At 40.1% G+C, this 7,184-nt stretch overlaps 1 long non-coding RNA gene across 1 annotated transcript; it reads right to left on the bottom strand.

Moving 5' to 3' along the window:
* Positions 1-4,006: 4,006 nt before the first annotated feature.
* LOC148183822 (uncharacterized) lies at positions 4,007-6,749 on the bottom strand. Its single transcript, XR_015773125.1, has 2 exons — positions 6,693-6,749; positions 4,007-4,277 (listed from the first exon to the last, which is right to left on the bottom strand). It is a non-coding gene; the product is annotated as an uncharacterized LOC148183822 (long non-coding RNA).
* Between the last annotated feature and the right edge of the window lie 435 nt (positions 6,750-7,184).

Raw genomic sequence — 7,184 nt, 5'->3', positions numbered from 1 at the left:
TTTATAAACTGTCAAATAACAAGTCTGCTCGCTTAATCTGAGTCTATTTTCTACTTCACAGGCGGGAAAACCTCCCAGGCCTGATCCTGGGGTATCCACTGGGGGGAAAACTTCTCTTGGATTGAGCATGTCTGAGCTTCCATGAGTTTTTCCCCTATGGAAAGGGCTGGGTTGGGCCTGGAGGGAGGGGAGAAGTCATTAGGGAGGAAACGTGGATGGAGTGGAAGCTCTGTTAATAAACACCTCGTCTCTCCCAGGGCTGGGCTCGCGGAGGAAGGAACCGCGCTGCGCTTTCAGCGTTCCTGCTGTTCCCTCGTGTTGTGATTCCTCATGTCAAGAGTGTCTCTCTTATGTTCTGGTTTCAGCATAACAGATGCAGTTTTACATGACGTGTCACAACATGGAGCATCAACTGGAAGGAGCTTAAAAAGAGATTTTTTTTTTTTTAATTTTTTTTCCCAATTTTCTTTGGGGAAAGACAGAAAGAAAAAAAAAAAAAAAAAGGACAAAAAACCCCCACTCTGCTTGTGACTGAGAAGTGTGGTGAGGGAGTTTTGCCATGCAGAGTTTCCTCCAGCCACTGTGACTCTTTTATTTGAAATTGAGATTTATCCAGCAACTACCTCGTGTTCAAATTCCGGACTTATTTGACGTACAAACCCTGACGTGAAATCGAGTTAATCCCAGCAGTAATTAGCTGTTAGACAATGGGGCTGATGAGAACATGCACATCTTTAATAATGCAGCACTCCCTGAACCCTGAAGATAAATTACCATTTACTGACTGCTTGAAGGTGATGTTGATAACGTGGGGAGATTGTTATTCTACCATTTTCCAAAAAAAAATTTAAAAAAAGCGGATTCCCTAATGACTGTGGCTTTTCCAACAGGGAAAAGCCTGCTGGGAACATCTTCAACCTCTTCTCTGGGAGAACACAAGGAAGGGAATTCCTGGATTTCCATCACCCTACAGTCATGGCTGGGGTTCCAGCTCCACGAGGGGTTGGGAACAGGGATTTTGGAGTCCCTTCCAACCCAAGCCATTGTGTGGCAGCCATGGATTTTGAATACACTGAAATTAATAATAATAAAAACAGCTGGACCAACCCAGCTCCCTGATTAGATGGGTGAGACCAGCCTGGCTGCACTGGAGCTGTTATTGACACAATCTGAGATGGGGAGTTTGGTCTCCACAGACCAAGCAGGATTTTCCCAAGGTGAATTCAACAGAACGAGGAATTTTTGCCTTCATTAATGAACTCCTCTAACAGGGAGCCCCCAGAGAAACAGCAGAAATTGGGACATTTTGTCTGAACAGCTCTGACCTGAAGACCAGGAAAACCCAGCACAAAAAATTCCAAAGATGCAGATTCAGCCTCAGGTACCAACAGGACTTAAAGAGCATTAAACTGATTCCAGACCTGCTGGGGTTTAACCCCCTGGACAAAAGGCCACAGCACAAAATCCAGAAGGACATGCAAATATTCCTCATTTCTGTAGAGTGACGGGGCATGGATCTCCCCTCAAAAGAGGAGAGGGTATTGCCAAGCCCAGCTGAAAACTCACATTTTGCAGAGTGCTGAAAACCAGACAAGCAGAAAGAGGCACAACTTGGACAGCAGACAGGAATAAACCATTAAATAATAATAATAATAATAATTTAAAAAATAATAATATTACAGCTGTTATTCATTGATGGCAACAAGTTTTTTGCAGAAAAATACAAATGCTTCAATATCAGCTAAGAAAGTTACCCTAAGAAGGGGACACAATAAACACACACACACAAAAAAATGTTGATTAAGAAAGTATTTAAGTTGAATGCCTTCCCCTTAATATCAAAGCATTTGTGACCAAGGTACAATTTCTGAACAACAAAACTGTGAATAATAATGGTATAATGAATTAAAAATATTTCAGAAGAGAATATTTTCTCTTATTTCAAGGTCTTCCTTCTCTCATGCCACCTCCTAATATTTTGAGGGTATTAAAACTGCCCTTATTAAAATCTGCTGAGAAATTTAGAAAATACTTTTATTCCATGTACAACCCACCCTCTCTATTGGTTCTGAATAAAACTAAAACTCTAAACTTCAGATGAATGTTCTACTTGAGTTAAGAAAATAAAAAAATACAACATAAACCATTTAAAAATATCCATAATTACATCATATGAACTCAGTGCCTGTGTTTTTCATCTTGCTGAAGAAACAGCTGAGTGGACCAAAGTGATTGTTTTGCCTTAAAAAGAATAAAAAGAGCATCCAAAAGCCAAGTCTGGTGCAGTTTTGCTGAAGGTGGGAACCTTCAGGACAGCTGAGTTAGCTGGAAATTCACTCATGTAAAAATAAATCTCTCTGAAATTCGGGTGCTGCCTCCCTTTAACTGCACCAAACACAGCAAAAAATCAAGGTATCTCACCATGGGAAATGGAAATCAGCATGGAAAGTAATTAATTCCTTCCATCAGCTGGACCACACCAAATTCTGTATTATATTCAGCTTGCTTCAGGTTTTAGTGAACTATTCAACAGCTCAGGCTTCTCTGAGACTGAAAATATTTTAGAGCTTTTGACTATGGAGAGACATTACATTTTTATATGTGTTAAACACAGACATTTATTTTTTGGAGACAAATGGATGAAGAAAAACTGTCAATAAAAGAAGTAATTGATAGAGAAAACTGCCAAGTCTCATATCTGATCCCTGGACATTCCCATCACTGTTCCAGCAGTGGCTGTGCTGCTGGCACCCAGCTACATCCAAAGGGAGTGATCAGCTCATGCCTTGGGGAGAAGCACAAAGAAAAAAATGAAAAATCAAACAAAAGCACAATTATTTTTTTAAAAAATTAAAATTCAAAATCAAATGTGGGTTAAAAAATAAAAATTAATTAAAAATCAGTGTGACACCAACCATCAGAATTCTTGCAGGAGAGGCCAACAATGATTTCCCAAAATTATTTCCTCAGAAAAAAAAACAAAACAAAACAACTGCACCCTTTGTGTGAAGGAAAAAATGAGAAATAAATCATAGAATCACAGAAAATGGTGAGTTGGAAGGGACCCCTCAGGATGATGGAGTGCAACCCAGTAAAACACCAGTGCAACTCGTCTACAGCTGTGTAGGCTGAGGAAAATAGCTGTATTTGTCTAAAAATTCATAGAAAAATATAAGGAAAACTGGAACTGACTCAAGAGCTCCATTTCTACCTGGAGAATTTCTTTAACAATTGTTAAATTGGCAAGCCAGAAGGCAACGGAAATTAAAGGGTGCCCAGGAACACCCCAAGCCTGTTAAGCAATAGGAAAGATTCCATCTTTAGAAGAGAGAATTGGAAATACTTGAGTGTTGTAGAAATAAATGGGTCACCTCTGATTATTTGGGTTTTTTTTTTCTATTTTTGGGGTGGGTTTTTTGGTTGTTTTTTTCGATTTTCCTTGTAGAATAACTTTCACACGGAAAAAACCACAGCCTAACAAGGTACATAGATTTTGGAGGCATGAAGAGGTGCAGTAAATCACTACATTTTAGAAAATGGCTTAAAGGAATTAAAGTGAAACAAGAGTTTATTATAAAGAACATTGCTACCCTGGAACATGTCCCACAAAACTCTCACAAACTGCTCAAAGCAACACTTCAAGTGTCACCAGTGCTTTCCAACACCACCAAAGTTTTTACAGCTGTGGCCCTCAGTGGCCAAGCTCATGCCCAGAGCTCTGCCTTGGCCATCATACATTTATTTTTGGGGCCACTGCAGATGGTCACAGGGGGTTGGAAATGAAGGAAATGCAGAGTTTTTATGTCTGGCTTTTACTTTTTTGCCACAAGTGCACGGATGGGCATCTCAAACGTCAGGGAAAAGGCAGAGGTTTTCCAAATTTCCAAATCTCCCAGGTCTTTTTCTTTTTTTCTTTAAGAATCACCAAGGCTTTGAAAAAGTGAAAAGATTTTTTAGATGTTCAAGTGACTGACTGTCTTTGTAAGAACTTTCATTAAGCCTGCTGAAATAATTTTCAGATTTGCTCCCTAAAGTCTGTGGGATTTGTTGATCAGCTCCAGAAAGCAAAATTGATGCCAAACAATTTCCCCAAGAGGAGCACACCTGGGAAATTCACTTTAAGAGGGTGTTTTTGCTAGATGAGCATGTCCAGGAGAACTTCCTCAAGTGCACATTGAACAACTGCACAGAGCATCAGCTCTCCAAACACAGAACAGCAAACAGCAGGAGATTGTCCCACAAAGCACAAGGATCATGAAGCCAAACCAAGGAGAGCTCTGGAAAGACAAAGGTAAAACCTCACTGGGATTTTTCCAGCTTCCACTGTGGTAGAACAGCCACTGGAATACCACAACACCCCAAATGTGCTGAGTATTTCTCATTTCAGGATCTAAAAACCTGTGTTTGTTTCCCCAGGGAAGTCAAAGTCTCTACCAAAGCTGCAGTTTCTAGTAAAAAAATAAATTTGGGGATTAGAATTCCTAAATTCAGCGTGGAAGAGTTTAATTTGTTATAATTTGGGTTTGTTTTTGGAACAACACACACTGGCCTGATAAATAACTACTAAAGGGGCACACACAGAATTTTGGATGAGAAAAAGCTGTTGAACAACTGCCTTAGAAAGTCCAAGTCTCCTGTTGATCTGACTCCAGGTGAAAATAAATACATGGGATGGGAAGGAAAGAGAGGAACCAGCAAAAATATTTATTAAAATTGCATTTGATCTGAAAAAGCTTTTACTTTGGTCTTGTTTTTTTTTTTTTTTTTCTTTGAGAATCACCAAGGCTTTGAAAAAGCGAAAGGATTTTTTAGATATTCAAGTGATTGACTGTCTTTGTAAGAACTTTCATTAAGTCTGCTGAAATAATTTTACAAATTTGAGCAAGGCCTGTTGGATTTTTGCAGTTTAGAAAAGCCAGGTATTTCTGGTGGGAGCAAATTTTCCTTCTGCTGCCATCTCGTGCCCCAGAACCTCAGCCTGTCCTAGAAGGAAGATGGAAAGGAAAAAGAACCTTTACTAAGTTCCCCAACCACTTCAGGAAGGTGGGAAAAGCTCTGCTTCAAGGGAAGATTTAAAGCAAAAAAAATTGAGATAAGAATTTGCAAATTAAGGGATGTTCCTCCCAGGTGAATTCCTTATGGACAGGAACATCAGGCTCTGTGCTCCCAGGCCTTAGAGCAATAAAAATCTGTCCTTTTTGGGGACAGCAGCAAAACTCTGACCAGAGGGTTCTAACATGGCATCAATGATCAGCCTGGGCAGTAAAAATATCTTTTCTTTCCCTGTCCTGGAAGATTTGATATAAAATCAATATCTCTTGTGAAAGAAATACTGTATTTTTAGCCCCTTGATTCCAAAAACCTAAAAACTTCCAAATCCTCCATGCTCAGAGCTGAGACCATCTGATTTTTGAGAGACCACGAGGCTGGATCACACCCCAGAGGAATCTCCATGCACCTGATGCCAGTCTATAGTCCACATAAAGACTTAAAAGTTTTCACAACCCTTCCCTGTGCTCCTGATTAATAATATCAGAGGAACAACATTTTTTTTTCTAGCACTGCATATCAACAGAATGGTTTGGGTTGAAGGGAGCTTAAAATCCTTCTTGTTCCACCCTCTTTCTATGGGCAGGGACACTTTCCACTATCCCAGGTTGCTCCAAACCCTGTCCAACCCAACTTTGAACACTTCCAGGGATTTAATGTCTATCAGAGATATTCTTAAAGAAAAACTAAGCAAAGAAAGATGCTACAAGACTCTCTCACTTCCAAATGAAAATTTCAGAGAAATGCATGAAGTAGACACAGAGCTACAAAGTTTTCCCAGACACCTGCAAAAAGCCCATTGCCTGTAAAAGGTAATTACCTCTGACCTTCAGAGCACAGATTTTTGGTAGAGAATAAAGTTGAACCAATGGAATTAAAGAATAAACTCTTTTGGAAACAGAAGAGATGCTCTGAGCTCTGCCCTTCCTGAGAGGGGTTTTACTCCACTCTAAATCCCCAACCTTTTGTCACCGGTTTGAAAAGGCAGAAATAGCTGGATGTTTCCTAACTCAAACCATTTAATTAAGACTTTAATGAATTTGTGTTGGTTTTGAGCCCCAGTTATGGTAGAGGAAAGTCAAACTGCAAAATCTCATCCAGAGTTCCCAAAATCTCTTCCAGAGTTCCCCCTCTAGAGGTTTCTTGTCAGAGGTGAGGATGGACAAAGTCACTGGGGGAACACACCCACCCCACCAGAACCCCAAATCATTTTCCCCACTGCTCACACACGTATATGACACAAAAGGAAAAATTAAAACTTGCCCTGGATTAACAATACTTCTCCTTATACCAATTTAAACCATTGAACAATAGGTTTAGTATCAAAAGCATGAAATGTGGTGTTTGCTGTCCATAGGGTTTCACAGGAATCTGAATTGCAAGGCTCGGTGATTTTTCATTGAGGAACTTCAGAGAATTACAGTGGAAAGGAATACAACACAGAAATAAAGAATTTAGCAAGGTTATTCAAAGTAAAAATATCCAGAATTCAGAAGTGAAAAAGGAATAGCAAACACCCACAACTGTTCAGCACTGCAGGTGGGAAGCACCATTAAAATTCCAGGAAAAAAAATACAAGGAAGCATAAAAATAAACGCAAAAACCCCAATATTATCCTCATTTATGCCCCTGGTTGCACTGACCTCTGTGAATACATCAAGGAGCACAGATCCAACAGCACCAGCAGAGTAATCCCACACCTGAATCCTGGAAAAAAAAACTCTGGGAAAAGAGACTTACTCAATGAAATAATTCCTCCCTGGTGAGCTCAGCAGGTGAAACCAATGCAGGTCCCAGGCGGGGGCAGGGGAGTGGTGGTGCCTTCCCATGGCCTGAACAAAGGATGAAATTGGGGAAAAATTACATAAACAGATGAGGGCTCAGAAAACCACCAGGTTTCAGGAATCTTTGTAAGTGATATTTCATGATAAAGTCGTGGGTTCTCACCCTTATCAAAGAGCCCAGGCCAGCTGAATTGAGGATTTTCATTTATTTTGATTATTTGCACGACTCCCTGTTTACTGGGCACGCTACCTTGAGGGGTGACATTTTTGTAAAGAAAGGAAGCGTCAGCTCTTGGATTTGGAATTTTCTTGCCCACAGTTTATATCACACTAAAATGTCCCCATTTCCTC

This window comes from Pseudopodoces humilis, chromosome 8 (genome assembly GCF_049639895.1).
Source record: "Pseudopodoces humilis isolate 2021_Gansu_Grassland_sample_001 chromosome 8, ASM4963989v1, whole genome shotgun sequence".
In the NCBI taxonomy this organism is placed as follows: Eukaryota; Metazoa; Chordata; class Aves; order Passeriformes; family Paridae; genus Pseudopodoces; species Pseudopodoces humilis.
This window is presented reverse-complemented; position numbering and strand designations above follow the sequence as displayed.